At 35.2% G+C, this 18,483-nt stretch overlaps 1 long non-coding RNA gene and 1 other non-coding gene across 2 annotated transcripts in view; both read right to left on the bottom strand.

Moving 5' to 3' along the window:
• LOC111559534 overlaps positions 1-18,483 on the bottom strand; it is a 327,598-nt gene that overhangs the window by 296,385 nt on the left and 12,730 nt on the right. The gene's annotated exons all lie outside the window — the stretch shown is intronic.
• On the bottom strand, positions 8,948-9,054 carry LOC111559589. Its single transcript, XR_002740718.1, has one exon. It is a non-coding gene; the product is annotated as a U6 spliceosomal RNA (small nuclear RNA).

The raw sequence follows: 18,483 nt of genomic DNA, 5'->3' as shown, positions 1-18,483 counted from the left end.
TTGTATTACACGGGCAGATGTTAGAAGACACTGTTTTATTTTTTTGATACTGTTTTATTTTGACTTGGGTAATTAAAATTTTTCATATTAAGGCATTTATAAAAAGATGAATTATTTCAAACCTTCAGGAAAGCATAGAGAGTGATAAAATATCCATGTACCTACCACCCAGATTAAAGAGATTTCGTTATCTATGCTTCACATCTCTTCTCCCCCCCTCCCCATTTTATTATTTTCTTAAATAAAAAAATACCACGAAGCAGATCATGGCACTTATTCCCCTCCCACCTGTTCAATCACCCCACTTTCTAGTTTCCACCACAATCCTGAAGTGTATCCTGCCTGTTTTGTTTCTATGGTTACCAAACATGTTTTCATCTTTCACCAAAGTGGAAAACTGATTTATGTGTTTTAAAATTCTACAGAATGTATCATGATTTACGTATCATTTTAAAACAATATTGAGTGCAAAATGCAAACTGCAGAATTATGGAAATCCTACAGCAGTTAAAATGAATGAACTTGATTTATATGTACTAACATAAATGAATCTTTTTTTTCATAAATGAATCTTAAAAACATATTATACAGCATAAAAACTGGGTTTTGTAATAATCTAGTGTTGATACATATAAATCAAATTTAATAACTCTTGCAGCTGTGTGGCTTTCTGCCATATAAATATACCACAATTTATTCATCTACTTTTTTATTAAAGGATATTTAGCTTGTTTCCAGCTATTTCCTATTTCAGGTAATTATACAATGGACATCTTTGTACATATCTCTTTGTGTGATTACATGAATGATTCTTTAGAGTATACATCTAATAGAGGAAGTGTTGGAACACTGAGCATGTACATTTTCAGCTTTTATAGGTATTTTCAAATTATGCTCCAAAGGTGCTGTACTAGTCCTATGTATGCATTTAATCAGATTCTCATAATACTCTGCAGTGCCAGACTTTTATTTTTTATTTTTTTTAATGTTTATTTATTTATTTATTGTGAGAAAAAGAGAGAGAGTGCATGTGGGAGGGGCAGAGAGCGAGGAAGAGAGAGGTTCCCAAGCAGGTTCTGTACTGTCCGTTCAGGGACTGCAGGGCTCAATCTCACCAACCATGAGATAATGATCTGAGCTGAATCAAGCGTCGGACACTTAAGGACTGAGCCACCCAGGTGCCCTGTGCATTGTCAGACTTTAAAAATTTGCCTCTCCCTCACTGCTGGGTGAAGTTCAATATCTTTTCATGCGTTTAGCCGTTTTAGTTGATGTTCATGTTTATTCTTCTGTAATTCATATGTATATGTAAAATATATATCATATGTATCATATATATATTGTATGTATTTGCCATTTTAAATTGGTGTGCTTGTTGTTGTTTTTTTAAATATAGCTTCCAGGAGTTTTTATATGATCTGGATATCCCAAATTTATCTGTTATATATTTTGAAAATATCTTTCTGCTGTTAATATATTTTCACCATTTCTCTTATTTCTGTTTTATTTATTACTGCATTCTCTTTGTAATCCATGTTTTCTTGTCTTGTTTGATAAATGAGTCTGTACTCCAAAGTCACAAATATTTTTCTACATTTTCTTCTAGAATTTTTAATTTGTGCTTTACATTTAAGTCTTTAATTAGGGAAACCATGTGTCCCATTCTGCTAAACAGGGTCTCAAGTGTTTTAGAATTTATCCAAGATATTTCACTGTATAATGAAATATTGTGATTAATAGTTACATTAAAATAACCCATTATTTCCTTAGCAGACTTCCTCTTTAGATTTCCAACTTCTGCCAGGGTCTTGTCTGATAAGTCTTTTCTACTGTAGCAATGGAGTTCAAATTTTGAGTCATAATTAAATCCAAGAGATGGCCAATGATTATCCTTCTCTATTCCCAACCTTTTCCAGTTATAATGTTACCAATTTCTCCTTTTCAAGGATAGTGTACAATGAGTGCTCTCCAATGTGAAGAAACAGGAACAACTTGCTCCCAGTGTTTTGTGTTTGTAAAAGTATTACGCTCCATCATCTTGCCAGCTACTTGGTGCGGCAGCCAGGTGTGCAATGGCCTGTGAGACCCAGTATCTCCAGACTGCTATATAATAGGAGTTTATGAAATATACGTATGGGAGACAGAGGTTGAGCAATTTTGCTCTGGTACATATTGAGAGTAGTCTGAATTCTCTTGCTTAAGTGGCTTTATAATATATCACATATTACAAATCTACAGTATTTGTTTATTGTTTGGTCATGCTTTTTAATTTTGCAATAAGCCCTTTTGCATCAGTGAGCTGGGTATAAAAAGTGCATGTTTACTAAAAAAAATAAGTACTAATTCCTATTTCTCAATAAAGTTGATGAAGACACATATGATTTGAAGGACTATGGAGGCCCTAGTAATAACATCAACCACAAGAAAAACAGAAGATATAAATCTATTGAAGTATCAGTATCTACTTCAAAATGAGCAGTTAATTGGAGAAGATTAAAGATGATAATTTAAGATATGTAGATGCAGAAGGTGGATGATGTACAACTCTGTGAACACTGACTTTTCCCTTAGATCAAACGATTACTCTTCTAAATTAATTTCACTCATGTTCAAGCCAAGTTGTTTTCATGTTATGTGTGAAAAGTACATCAATAACTGTTAATGTGTTACTTTAACTGGCAGAAGTAAAATTTTAAAGAATTAAATGATAAGAGTTTTTTTTTCTTTCCAGTGTTATCAAATGTCTTAAATAGAAGATCACTTAATTCAACTTGAACCACATCTTAATTTTTCATCTTGTTAGGGAAATCAAAGTGAAGTTTTTGGAAATTCATTCTATCTGAGGCAAACAACAGATCTTACTTATATTCCTATTATGAATGCAGTTAAAATAATAAGCAGTGAATATAATATTATTTATTTTGTGATAATAACATAAATAAAAATATTTCTGGAGCACAGAATAATGTAAAAAAAGTTATTATTAAATTAAGCACACTGTCCGTAGGAATGTAAAAGGGTGCAGCCTCTATAGAAAACAGTATGAAGGTTTCTCAAACATTAAATATAGAACTACCACATGATCCAGCAATTCTGTTTCTGAAAATAATCTGAAAATAATGGGAAAACTAACTCAAAAAAGTATCTACAGTATCATATTCAGTCTAGCATCATTTGCAATAGCTAAGATACAGAAACAGCTGAAGTGTCCATCAACAGATGAATGGATGAAGAAAATGTGGTGTATACAATGAAATACCATTTAGACTTAAAAAGGAAGGAAACCTTGCCATGTAATAACATGGATGAAGCTGGAAGACATTATGCTAAATGAACTAAGCCAGTTACAAAAGTCACAAAAGCAAAAAAACAAAACAAAACGAAAACCTGCATGATGCCACTTATATAAAGTATCTAAAATAGTCAAACTCATAGACAGTAGAATGGTGGTTGCCAAGGACTGACTGAGAGGGGAAAACAGAGAGGTGCTATTTGACTGGTGTCAAGTTTCAGATACACAAGATGAAATTCTACAGATCTGTTGTACCATTTAATGCCTATAGTTAATAATACTTAAAAATTGGTTGACCAGATGCCATATTGTGTTCTTACTACAATAAAAGAAGCTTATAAAAACATTAAAAATACACTTACAATTAGTTGTAGTGCAACAGTAAATGAATCACAAAATGTGATGAAGTCAATATTGAATAAAGCAACACTTCATACATAATTTATCTCACTGTTAACCATCATAAAATGAATTTTATAGGTATTAAAGCTTTAAATATCTACTTTCTGATCAAACTAGATGTCCTAAAATTGGGGGTGGGGGTGGGGGATTTAATATGAATTTGATATAAAATTTAATATGAATTTGTCTTGTAAAGTTTGGCTATATTTTATTCAAAATTCTTTGGAAATCTTCAAAGTATTCCACAAAACAAATGCTAAACTTTAGGTTCTGATGATATAGGTAGAATAAAACTTCTAAAAACAGAGCTTGCAAAGAAGCTCATCTTTGTAAGACCTATGGAGTACTCATTGAAAGAAATGTGACCTCCAATGGCATTTAAGATTTATTTTTTTTCAATATAAGAAATTTAATGTCAAATTGGTTTCCATACAACACCCAGTGCTCATCCCAAAAGGTGCCCTCCTCAATACCCATCATCCACCCTCCCCCTCCCTCCCACCCCCCATCAACCCTCAGTTTGTTCTCAGTTTTTAAGAGTCTCTTATGCTTTGGCTCTCTCCCACTCTAACCTCTTTTTTTTTTTCTTCCCCTCCCCCATGGGTTTCTGTTAAGTTTCTCAGGATCCACATAAGAGTGAAAACATATGGTATTTGTCTTTCTCTGTATGGCTTATTTCACTTAGCATAACACTCTTCAGTTCCATCCATGTTGCTACAAAGGGCCATATTTCATTCTTTCTCATTGCCACATAGTACTCCATTGTGTATATAAACCACAATTTCTTTATGCATTCATCAGTTGATGGACATTTAGGCTCTTTCCATAATTTGGCTATTGTTGAGAGTGCTGCTATAAACATTGGGGTACAAGTGCCCCTGTGCATCAGTACTCCTGTATCCCTTGGGTAAATTCCTAGCAGTGCTACTGCTGGGTCATAGGGTAGGTCTATTTTTAATTTTCTGAGGAACCTCCACACTGTTTTCCAGAGCGGCTGCACCAATTTGCATTCCCACCAACAGTGCAAGAGGGTTCCCATTTCTCCACATCCTCTCCAGCATCTATAGTCTCCTGATTTGTTCATTTTGGCCACTCTGACTGGTGTGAGGTGATATCTGAGTGTGGTTTTGATTTATATTTCCCTGATGAGGAGCGACGTTGAGCACATATAAGATTTATTTTTGAAATATCTTTAATTATTCTGATTTGTGGGAAGAATATTTTGATGAAGCACCTTTAAAAAAAAACAGATACCATTATATTCTCTGGGAATGAAATAAAATTGATAAAATCTATAATTGTGAAAATCTTAATTTGCTGAAAAATTCAGAATATTCATCAATTTAAACAACTTATTTCATAATTTAAAAGGTATTTGTCATGCAGCTAATCCAAATGGAGGTAAAAAAAAATAGCATGAAAATATCAGGCTGAAATTTTTTATGTGGTAATGAAAAAAAAAAGAAAGTAGTTATTTTGTTGATCATATAAGCTAAACCATTGAATATACAAAACTGGGCTTATTATACGTGCTAGGCAAGGGACATCATTTTGACAGCGTTTCAGTCTGTCTTAAGTGGGGAAGTTAGGAAAGGGTTTCAGGAACTGGAGTTAGTTATGGATGGTTTTATGGCAGAAGTGAGCAAGCACGGACTGGGCAAAGATTTGTCAGATTTATAAATAAGCAACTTGCTGGAATAGTCAGTGGCCTTTGAAATATAAGGATCTGTGAGCTATTAGTGCTACTGTTATCTTAGCTTGATACATGAGTCCTAAAATGCTACAACATTGTATCTGCACTTAAATTGTGTTGCAGTGTATCTGTTTGCAAGTCACAGTTGTTTTTTCTTTCTTTCTCTTTCTTACTTTTCTCTCTTTCTTCCTCTCTCTCTCTCTCTCTAATGTTTGTTTATTTTTGAGAGAGGAAGAGAGAGAGACTGAGTGCAAGCAGGGGAGGGCAGAGAGAGAGGGAGACACAGAATCTGAAGCAGGCTCCAGGCTCCAAGCTGTCAGCACAGAGCCCAATGGAGGGCTCGAGCCCACAAACCTTGAGATCATGACCTGAGCCAAAGTTGGATGCTTAACTGACTGAGCCACCCAGGCGCCCCTCTTTCTTTCATTGTCATGTTCTGCTTCAAGTTTCATTTCCATACCAATAAATATACTTCTACATACACACACAAAATTCTGACAGAATAACATTCTAAATGTTTGAATAAACCATAACTTATTTAACCAATCCACCATTATTGAGCACACAGGTGATTTTCATTTTGTTAATGTTATACAATGTTTATCCTTGTACATATATCAGTGAGCATTTGCCCAGTTATTTCCTTAAGATAAATTTTTAGAATTTGGATTGCTGGTCAAAGAAAGGAATTTAAAAAAAAGGTTTCTGATAAAAATGATCAAAGTACTCTACAGAGACTCTGTCAGCTGTGTATTGGCTTTTTGGTTTCTCTCTATCAGATCAAGACTAACTCATTCATTTATTAATTTAACAAATATTCTTTTAATGCCTATTACATGCCAGGTACTAAGTAATACTGGTGTTTATGATTTATACAGTCCCAGTCTTAATGAATCATGATGGTAGAGAAGTTGGAAGGGCTTAACATGTGCCCTTAGAATGTGGTGGCTCCATTTCACTCAGTGAAGTGTGGACAGGTCTGGCTAGAGCTGCCAATAAAGCAGGAGATGGAGAGAACCACACAGTGAGCAGCTGGCACTTCTACTGGTTAGCACAGGGTGTTTGATATTTCCTGTGAGCCATACAGACACTGAAGAAGGCCAAGAGCTGTCTCAAGGATTGCCTGCATGGCTAAAAGGAATATAACAACAACAACAAAAAAGACTGGAGGAAAACTACCAGAGGTGGGAGCAAAGCTAGGATGGGAGTAGGAGTTGTATAAAATCAGGAGTGTGACTGTGCGCTTCAGGGAATGGCACAGAACAGTGCCAAGCCTGCAAAGGGAATCTCAGAAGAATCCACAACAGTATCTCTTGAAAGAGAGTTGGCTTGTGGATGCCTGGCATGAAAGAAGGTAGCACCAGCCAAGTTACAGCAGCCTCTGTCTCCTACCACTCCCCCCCGCCCACCCCACAAGGCTGGAAGAGCAATGTGGGGAGAAGTGAAAGGTGACCATGCCCCCATTCTTCACTGCATGTCCCCAACCTGAAAGTCGGCCCGAGCTGGGGAGGAAAACAGTTTTGAATTAAATGAAAGTTTGAAATTTTAATTTAGTTGAGTCTAAAATTTTTGTTACCTGAAGTTGAGGTGATTTCCATAGCTGGGAATGAATTTAAAGCTACAGAATCTGCCTGCGGTATAGCCAAAGGGCAGTGAAAGAGATCTAGCAGAAGACATCTGAAGGCAGTAAATAGGTAGAAATAAAGCTGTTTTACAATTGTATTTTGACAAGTTCAGTCTGTGCAATAAACTGGTTAAATAGGCAATTACAGTAAGATCAACAACCGCTACTGAAGTAAAGTCAGCTTTGTCAGCTATATATAATCAGCTATACAAGCAGGGTACTAACCTGGACTTCAAAACCCATGAAGGTTCCTGTGAAATGTAATTTTGCAATTTAATTGAAAGTTGAAAATGCAATTGAAAGCAGCCTGACTGTAGGAACTGCTACTTTTACAGTAGATAGTGAACACGCCTCTTCTTTTTTCTGGGAAGTGACCAGCAAAGCAGGAGTGAGAAATGTAGTTCTTCAATGTAACATCCACATTCAAGAATTTCCAGATGCTTGGGTCCAGTTAACAGGAATAGATTAGGCCACTCACTTTCTTTGTTACCCTGACAGTGTTTCTACAATAAAATGAAAAAATGCATCATAAGCCACCTACTTCTGTAACTCTTTCATCCTAGTGTGGTAAATAGAATATGAGCAAAGAATTAACAACAACAACAACAAAAAAATGCTGGAGGAATGAACAGCAACTAGAAAATGAAGGCATTGAGACCCATATTTAAAGAATGCAGATGTTATCTTGAAGATCACAGGAGCCATTAGAAGATTTTAAGCATGGGAGTTGCCCTGATTACAATGAGAAAGTTGGAGAAAATATCAGAGGCAGAATGACCACTTAGGAGGTCATAGCAATAATGTGATTGAGAAATTAAGAGAATCTAATGTAAGGATATAACTGTGCCTACAATTGGAAGTAGAATCGCCAGGAACCTACGTGGCTAGCTAGAGATGGAGAATGCTTATAAGGCAATGCTTGGCAGCAGGGTGCTTGAGGGGGTTCTGCTACACCTTACTCATCCCATGGCACAGAGTCAACAAAAACCACAAGGAGAAAGCCACACATTAATTTTTAACATAGTAATTCCTTCCACTTGTAAATATAGCCATATGGTGCCCTGGAATTTGACACAACAGAGTAGTATCCTTCTGTTGAGAGGATTAAGAAGAGGAAAAAGGGAAGATCTGGGAGAGCGAAAGAGGGTGTTTGAGGAAGGAAATATGATGAGAGGGAGCTGTTTGGGAGCATTGCTTTCCCTGTGGTTCTCTGTTAATCCTTTCAATTATCTGCTTAGATCAAGTTTAAACCAGTTTCCAGGATATGAAACCTGGAATCATGTCATGACCAATTTTGTATTAAATTCTCTACTAGATTTTCTTCAACATCATAAGATATTCCTGGGAAAGGGGGTGGTTAGGGCTGTATGCACTGTGGGTGTGGTATGATCATGCTGTCAGAAGAGACCTCAGAGTAGAGGTCACAGTAGTCTGAGGTACTGATATCTGTCAGCAATGACCTGTGATGTTCTGCAGGTCTGTGATATAGGAGGAAGGAAGATGGTGAAAGGCATTGATAAAAGGGGCTTGTACTTGGATCCAAACATTGGCACTAAGTTTTGACTCTAATAGCAATGGCCACTTTATTATCTTTTTTAGAGACTCCATGAATTAAGCAAAGATTGTGGAGCATGAGTGGATAGTTCAGGGTCCCTTGACTCTGAGTATGCTCATTGATGAAAAAGGCAGGTTCCAGTCCTGTCACCTCAGCTCCAGATGCTATAGCCCATGTAAGTTGAAGGGCCAAGTTCAGGCTGTAAATGGTTAGGTTTGTTTCTTTAGTTTGTAGATAGACCATAAGGACTATTTGATGGGATTACATGCATTAATCACTCAGGATTCTGTGGGTACCTAAGAGCACTAACAGAAGGCTGATGCTGGCCCTGAGATTTAAAAAAAAATGCTCTTTTACTGTTTGTTTGTTTTTTTTTTTTTTGGAAATATGGAATGCCTCATGAATTTGCATGTTATCCTCATGCAGAGGCCATGCTAATGTTCTCTGTATCATTTCAATTTTAGTATATGTGCTGCTGAAGTGAGCATCTCTTTTGCTTTTTAATCAAGAAGTTGATTGGCTTTGTTGTCTTCATTTGGTTTTTTGACTTTCAGGCGCAATTGAAAAAAGTCAAAATATGTTTATGGCTCATTTTCAATGAATGAGAACAATGAACTTAAGTATGTCACCCTAATTTTATCTATCTATCTATCTATCTATCTATCTATCTATCTATCTATCTATCTCTCTATCCATCTATCTATCGAGAGTGAGCGAGAGAGAGAGAGAGAGAGAGAGAGAGAGAGAGAGAGAGGGAGAGAAAGTGGGCACACTGGAGTGGGAGAGGGGCCATGGAGAGGGAGAGAGAATCTCAAGCAGGCTCTATGCCCACTCTCATCATCATGAGATCCTGGCCTGAGCTGAAATCAAGAGTTGGATGCTTAGCCAACTGAACCACTCAGGTGACCCTTTTATTCTATTTTTTATTTAAAATTATATATTTACATAAGCATAGATAAGTTTTTTAGTGTGAATTTTAAATTTGATAAAAGAAGGAATCAAATCTTTTTATTCTGCAAAGCTGATTATATAAACCTCATATTAAACTTATAATTTCATTGTTTGCAAGGAAGCAGCTCACACTGAAGCTCCTATTGTTTTTATTTCTTTGCCAACTAAAAGTAAACAGGTTCTGGAATTATTTATAGGTGCAATTTGCACATCCTGAAAAACAGTGACTAAGGAAAATATGCATGAACAAGCAAACAACAACAACAAACAATCATGAAATAAGATTTCAATACTCCAGAAGTAAACTATCTCACAGGTCTTAGTTCATGACTTTTCTAATCACCACCTCTGCCAATAAAATCTTTTATTAGTCATTATCATTACATTATACCTTATATATCTTCAAATATGAACAGTTTTAAAGCCTCTGAACTCTATCCTTCACACTGTACATATTCTTTTCTTTGGGACATCACATTATTTAATTCAAGAAAGAGTCATTTTGAACTTTATTATGAGCATACAGAGCTGTGATTCATGACTCATGAATCAAAATTCTAGGATCCTCTAACTGAGCTGTATAAAATCTTAGAACATCCCAAGATAATATCGTATGTTGCCAATTGGTTGAGGAGTGCCTTATTGATATTTTCATTCTACTTCTCCAGTCTGTCTACAGTGCCTTTTGCAATGCTTAAATTTATTGTTAAAAGTGTCCATGGATACCTATCAATAATAGAAAAACACATAGAATTTGGGGGAAAAACGGTAATATAACTGCTAGGTATGTTTTTATGTCTGATCGCATATTCTTTTCTGTCTGTAAATGTTATTGTAGGCTTATTATATTCTCAGTGGTTCACTAAGTTATATGTATGTGCATAAGAAATTAAAGACATGACATTGATCCTTCAATTGTTTAATATATTATTTGCATAGACGAATACACAAGGATAACTATGTACAGTGACATATGTTGATATGTATATTATATCAACATTTAGGTTGAATGTTATGCATTACAGGTGTAGGCACTGATAAGAATGAATGATCAATGAGGGCAAGAGAAATGAAAGGAGGCTTCATTAAGAAAGTGAAGCTTGGGATGCCTGGGTGGCTCAGTCGGTTAAGCATCCAACTTCGGCTCAGGTCATGATCTCACAATTCGTGAGTTCAAGCCCCGCATTGGGCTCTGTGCTAGCAGCTCAGTGCCTGGAGCCTGCTTCAAATTCTGTCTCCCTCTCTTCTGCCCCTCTCCCACTCACACTCTGTCACTCTGTCTCAAAAAAAACTAAAGCAAAAACAAACAAAGAAACCGAGGCTTAAAATTGACTTTGAGGAATGGATAGAATTTATGCAAGCAGAGTGACAATGGTTTATCAAGCAAGGAATCAAGGAAGTGCAAGGTGCTTTTATGGAGAGGTGAAGAAACCAGTCCACCTGTGCGGATGACAGTTATAGGCATGGTGGGAAATAACACCTAGAAGAATGAGGTCACATGTCCATATTGCTGCTAGCTCTGAAAAACAGGACTAAATACATTCTTTTCATCATTCAGCTCAATAGACATTATGTACCTATGAGATAGGGCAATGTGTTAGGCAAAGGGAATATATGTGAGACAATGTGGGGGAAATGGTTAAGTAGTATGGCAGAATCAAAATGGTGTGTAGAACAGTTATTGCAAAATTAGCCTGCAGAAAATAGATATTTATTAAGAAATCATCACATAGAGCAAGTTTCTAGAAGGAACAAAAACATTTTAGAGTCTCAAGTAATGCACTGTACTAATCAGGATGATTTGTCATTTTTAGACCATATGAAGGTTCTCTAACAATTTATTCTCACTTCTGAATCATCCCTGCTCTCAGATTGCTCTCACTTGCTGATTTGTATGGAGTGAGTTATGCTCACAAATATATATTATGCTCGCAAATATATATTACTTTTCTTCTAGGGAAGGCTCCCTGGCCAACTATTTCTTTATCTTTGATTGTTCAGCTGTCATATCTTCTCATTCTCTAATTTACATTTTCTCAAAAAAAAAAAAAAATAGAGGAGCATTCTCTTTCTATCGCTGAGCAAATTGTAAGTTTCTATTATGTTCAGGAATGCTTTTTTTCTTTTATATTACAAAGCTTTTCAAAACCGAGAAATAATGCAAACAAATGTATTTTCCACAGTCAGTGGAAGTAAGGATGAGGAAAGGGTGGAAGGGGTTAGAAAATATATTTACACAGCTGAAGCAAAAGTGCTTGAGATGCATACAATATAAAGTAAGGAATCCAATCCTTCCTCAATTATATTTGTTAATATCTTTTTCTTTTCTTATGAATAGAACTAGGAATGGAAGTGTAAGTTACAGAAATAGTGGAGCTATACCATTGCCCATGTTTTAGATATAAGTAGTAGTAAGTATGATTTCAGAAAGAATTTTCTCTGACATTCTTCAACAGTGCAAATATATCATGTATCAGGTTTCAATATTTCTTGATATTAACAGTGACCACCTGGGCATTTGTAGGTTTATTATAAGAAAATAAAATTTAAATGGCAGCCTAATAGCTACTGAGATACAACCTTAGAGGTTAGCAGGTGATGGGTTAATTTCTTACAGGAAAGAACTGCTTTCCATTTTTATTCACCTGGGGAGATGGGTCAGAGTAATTGGACAAGTCTGTAGTCCCTGGGCTTTGCAAGGGGCATAGGTGAAAATATAATTTGTGAAAATTGGAAGCTAATTATCTTCAGCAATGAAATAGTGACCAGATGTTTTCTTCTGCATAAAGTGAGAATTTGGGGACAGCTTAATAGTAAATAACACATTTTTAGAGGCTATACAATCCCCCAGATTATGCTGATTTGGGTTATAATTTCTAATTTGATTGAGATGTTCTTGTAAAATTTTTAAAAACTAGTAAAGTTAAACATCTAAAAATAACACACTTGCTTTAAAAATACTCTTTAGCTTTTGGTAATTTAGTAATCTCTGCATGAATAAACTATGAAATTGGTACCATTTTCATTGGCTAACTTATAAATTACTCACTACCGCTGGATACTGCAAAATGAAAATAATTTTTGTTATACTCTTCAGGGTATTTTGTAGGAAAGAAGCAAAGGTGAAGCACCATTTCATTTAATGTTTGACCAAAAGGACCACTTAATGTGGCACTGTTACAGATCTTAAAGGAACTGGGTAAGTGAATTTTATAGCATAGTACAATGAGGAAACTTAGAATAACTTGAATATTCCTTTTCTAGTCATGTTGGTCATCTTAAATTGGCAGGGAATGAACAAAGGCTTTTAATAATAAGAGTTCCAGGCACCTGGGTGGCTGTTGGTTGAGCATCCAATTTGATTTCAGCTCTAGTCATGATCCCAGGGTCATGGGATTGAGTCCTGCATTGGACTCCACACTGAGCATGGAGCCTGCTTAAGATTCTCTCTCTCCTGCCCTCCTCCCCCACTCATGCTCTCCCACTCTCTAAAAAATTAAAAGAAAAAAAGACTAAGTTCCATTTAGGAAGGCAGAGAAGGAAAATAAAATTGACACATAAAATACCCTAAAATTAATCTAAGTTTTATTTTTTATTTTTTTTAAAATTTTTAATGTTTTAATTTATTTTTGAGACAGAGAGAGACAGAGCATGAGCAGGGGAGGGGCAGAGAGAGAGGGAGACACAGAATCTGAAGCAGGCTCCAGGCTCTGAGCTGTCAGTACAGAGCCCGACGCGGGGCTCGAACTCACGGGCTGTGAGATCATGACCTGAGCTGAAGTCGGACACTTAACCAACTGAGCCACCCAGGTGCCCCAATCTAAGTGTTATAATTACATCTTTTATGAGAAAAAAATAACTAAATATATTTTGCAATAATTTGGCTTGAAAGTGACCAATTTGGTTGTAGTTATTAACTTTGTCCTATACCCATTAAAACAGTGATGTATCATTAAAAAAAATCAAAATCAGTTTTTGGAATCATAAAGGCCACCAAGTCTATTGCTGATTGCTTTCCAAGTTGGAATTATCTTCTCTGTCAATTTCTGTGTGACATTAATTAAATTTTTCTGACATTCACACACTTCAATTATCCATATAGGTGAATATGATGTTTAAAAATCCTGTTCTCATTAATATAAAACAAAATGTGAGTTCTGAAATGATTCATTAGCAGAGAGATTCAGGAATGGAAAAAGTACAAGCAGTGTTCAGGTCATGCGAACACATTTATATATCAAATATCAAGTATTAATAATGCTTTTAAGGTTACTTTTATATAAATGAGGTACTGCCATGGAGGGAGACATACCAAAGTTCTCAAAAGATAATGAACTCCAAAATTCTTAGTCTAAAGGCTTAGTTTGCATTACCTAAATAAGTCAAGTAAGTGTACTACCAGTTCATTTGGCTTTCTAATATGCAAAATCTATATAAATGCTATTATCACTTCTTTTCACCTATTTGATTGGATATGATGTGATTGAATTAAGGAGGATTCAGCTTAATCATCACTTTCCTGGCTCTCTTGGCTTGTGGGTCCACATTTGTCTCAGTCTCTCACCCCTAAGTGGAAGAAATCTAAATATCTTTGGTTTTATTACTCAGTATTAAATCATAATTCTGTTGCATGTTTTATTCTTTCTTCCTTAGTTGCAATGATAGATTCTCCATCTTATTCCTTGCAGATCTGCTTAGAACTTTGGATGTTGAAACTGTTCTTCATGGTTGTATTTTTGTATTATATACCCAATGCTACTTTGTATATTGAATATTTAAAAATCCATACATTACTGTCATAAATTCTATCCTTATTTTCATAGATGTCTCTTTATACTGTCTCTCATTTTATGCTATTTTCACAATATTTCTGTCTCATCTAGCAAAGGGGACAATTATTTTTTTATGTTTATTTTTCAGAGGGAGACACAGCGTGAGTGGGGGAGGGACAGAAGAGAGGGAGACACAGAATCTGAAGTGGATTCCAGGCTCTGAGCTGTCAGCACAGACCCTGACATCGGGCTCAAGCCCACAAACCGCGAGATCATGATTTGAGCTGAAGTCAGATAGATGCTTAACCGACCGAGCCACCCAGAAGCCCCACAAAGAGGACAATTATAAAACAAATATGCAAAATGCACAACTTTCCTACAAGCAACAGAACAACTAGTTAAAATACTAATGTAAAAGGTTAAAATATATCCATCATATAAAATAATAGCTTATTATCATTAATATATAAAAAGTACACTCATAATTTGAAAAAAGCCCAACCAAAAATAAGCAAAGAATAACAAAAGTAAGTGACAAAAGAAAAAATATAAAGCCACTAAAGATATGTTAAGTTATGAACTGTTAGTTGGTGAGGGTTTTTTAAATGGTCAGTCTAATGTATTTCTTAGGAAAATGTAAATTGAAACAAATATTTTCTGAGGTGATTTGCAAAATACAACAAAAATCTTGAAAAGATCCATAAAATTTGATGAAATAATTCCATTTATGGATTTTTTTGCTAAAGAAACCATGAATGCATACAATGATTTCTGTATAAAAGCAAGAAAAATGTAAGTCTAAACACCCAAGAAAAAGTATAGAATTAATACATAATATTGTAGTAGAGACTAGTACAACAGAGGAAAGGGCAGTAGAATCAGAATGCTTAAAATTAAATCTGAATTTCTCACTTATGAACTGTGCATCTTAGAGTCTTCATATAATCTTTATTTACCTTGGATTTCTCATCTATGAAATGTGAATAATCTCAAAATATTAAGAGGAATAATCTCAAAATATTGACAGGATTAATGAGATAATACTATAAGCACTTGGAACAATGTCTACCATGTAGAAGCACTCAGTAAAATTTATCTATTGCTGTTTGATGAAATATTATGAAGTCATAAAATCATGTTGTTAAATATTAGTAATATGAAAATTATGAGCATTATGTTAAGTAAATAAGTATGAATCATAAAATATTTCAATATAATGAAGTCAATATTTTTGAACTATCTCCTAATAATGTTCCCTTCCTGTAGTCTAGTTTCTTTCCCAGCATCCCTTTTTCACTCATAACTTCAGAAAATGGGAGAGTGAATGCCACCAGAGAAACAGAAGCACAGGCATGTACTGATATGACAGAATTCCAGTTACCACAGTTTAGTTAGACAATACTAGCTCCCAAACCAACGTGGTTTAACTTTCAGTGATCATGGTATATTAACTGTGAGTAAGTGCATAAAGTATATACTTCACCACTAGTTCTCAAATCACTATATAAATAATAGATATAAACTATGATCAGTGACCAATCACATAACTTCTTTCAAAGTCTGTTGATGATTTGTTATTGTGCAAATGTTAGTTCATGAACAGAGAGCAAAGCATGTAATTGTGTTGCCTCCTTGTGTCCAGATACTAAATCCATCTGACATAGCTTTAGCTTACATAAGCTTACTCCTTACATAAGCTTACTTCAAAAGCCACCTTGGGATGGAGGGAGGGAAAACATTTTAAAAGGGACTGACAGGGAGTTTAAATTTTGAATATACCGAACTCTTACCAGAAATATTTTAAAACCAGGATTGGATATAGGTTTTATTTTTGTACACATTTTTACATATTACATATGTATAACATTTGACCTCTCTATGATTATATAAAAAGGACCAGAAGAGCCAAAGTGATATTGAGGAAACAGAACAAAACTGGAACCATTACCCTTCCCATTTCAAAATATATTACATAGCTATAGTAATGAAAACAGTTGGTACTGAATAAAGACACACATATAGAACAAGAGAACAGAATAGAGCCCAGAAATAAACCTACACATATACAAATCAGTTGATCTTCAACAAGGGAGCCAAAAATAAGCAGTGGAAAGAGAATAGTCTCTTCAACATATACTGATAGGAAAACTGGATATCCACAATGCAAAACAATGAAACTGAACTACTATATTACATCATACACAAAAATCAACTCAAAATGGATTAAAACCTGAAATTTTAAAACTCCTAGAAGAACACATAGGGTAAAGCTTCATGACATTGGTTTTGGCAATGAGTTCATGAATATGACATTTAAAGCACAAGCAACAAAAGCAGGAACAAGTGGAATCATACCAAATTCAAAAGCTTTTGCATAGCAAAGTAAACACTCAACAGAGTGAAAAGGCAATCACTTTGAATGAGACAAAATATTAATAAACCATATATCTGATAAGAGGTTAATTTCCAAAATACGTAAGGAATTCCTACAGCTCCAGAGCAGAAAAAAACAATTTAAAAATGGATAAAGGACTTGAGTACACATTTCTTCAAAAAAGACACACGAGTGGCCAGTAGGGCCATTTTTCAAAGGTGACCAACATCACTAATCATCAGAGAAATGCAAATCAAAACCACAATGAGAAATCACCTGGCACCTGTTATAATTAGCATATATATATGATAATGATATATATACATAACTACATATGGTGTGAATACATACCATTATATACACACACACACATATATATGCACATACACATACATATACATATACATATACATATACATATACATATACCATGCAAACAATAACAAGTGATGGCCAGATTGTGAAGAAATTCTAACACTTACAAAAGAATTCTTAAATAAGAAAACAAATGACACAATTAAAAACTGGGCCAAATACCTTAGCAGATACCTCACCAAAAAAGATATAAATATGGTAAATAAACCATGAAAAAAATGACCCATGTCATGCCATCAGGGAAATGCAAATTAAAATGACAATGAGATACTACCACACACGTATTAGAATGGCTGTCACCCAGAACACTTGTCCATGCCAAATATTGGCAAGGATGGAGAGCAACAGGAGCTCTTCTTCACGGCCAGAGGAAATGCAAATATTTCCCCTTTGGAAGACAGTTTGGCCATTTCCTACAATAATAAACATACTCTCACCATATGATGCAACGATCTTTCTCCTTGGTATTTACCTAAAGGAGATGAAAACCTAAATGTCTGTACAAAAACCTGCATGTGGCTGTTTATAGCAGTTTTATTCAAAATTGCCAAAACTTGAAAGCCACCAAGATGTCCTTCAGCGGGTCAATGGATAAATAAGCTGTAGCACATCCAGACAATGGAATCTTATTCATTGTTCAAAAGAAATGAACTGTCAAGCCATGAGAAGACATAGTGGAGGCTTAAATGCATACTAAGTGAAAGAAACTAATCTGGAAAAGCTACATGCCGTGTGACTTCAACTATATGACAGTCAGGAAAAGGCAAAATTATGGAGATGACCAAAAGATCAGTCATTGACTGTGGTGGAGGAGGAGAGGTGAATAGGCATAGCACACAGGATTTTTAAGACATTGAATATGCTCTGCAAGATGCTATAATGATATTTGTCATTATACATTAACCCATAGAATGTACAACACCATGAGTGAAACCTAATGGAAACTGTGGATTTGGGGTTATTATGATATGTCAGTGTAGGTTCATCCTTGGTTAAAAAAAAATGCATCCATCTGGTTAGTGATGTTGGTGATGGGGAAGGCTATGAATGTGTGGGACCAGGAAATATATGGGAAATCTCTGTACCTCCCTCTCAATTTTGTTATAAACCTAAAACTGCTCTAAAAAATAGGTCTTTAATAATTTTTTTTTAAAAAATGAGGGAATAGATTTCCCTCCCCTCCTTTCCTTTAGGACATTTACTTTAGAAAACTTGAAATTGCTAAGTACTTTCTCCTCTTTTTGAAATGTATATAAATTCTTTTGAAAGCCAAGTAGGCCTTTTGTCAGCTTTATAACCAGGCATGTCTCTCTCAAGTACTTGGAATCCTTCTCTGTGAAATATAAGGATCAAAGGAGGTAATACCATTATCTCTGGATTTCTGTGGAAAGGTTGGTGCCTAACATATGTGGGCATCTTGCTTCAAGTTACAAAACTACCTCCTG

Source organism: Felis catus, chromosome A2, assembly GCF_018350175.1.
Source record: "Felis catus isolate Fca126 chromosome A2, F.catus_Fca126_mat1.0, whole genome shotgun sequence".
Classification (NCBI taxonomy): domain Eukaryota; kingdom Metazoa; phylum Chordata; class Mammalia; order Carnivora; family Felidae; genus Felis; species Felis catus.
This window is presented reverse-complemented; position numbering and strand designations above follow the sequence as displayed.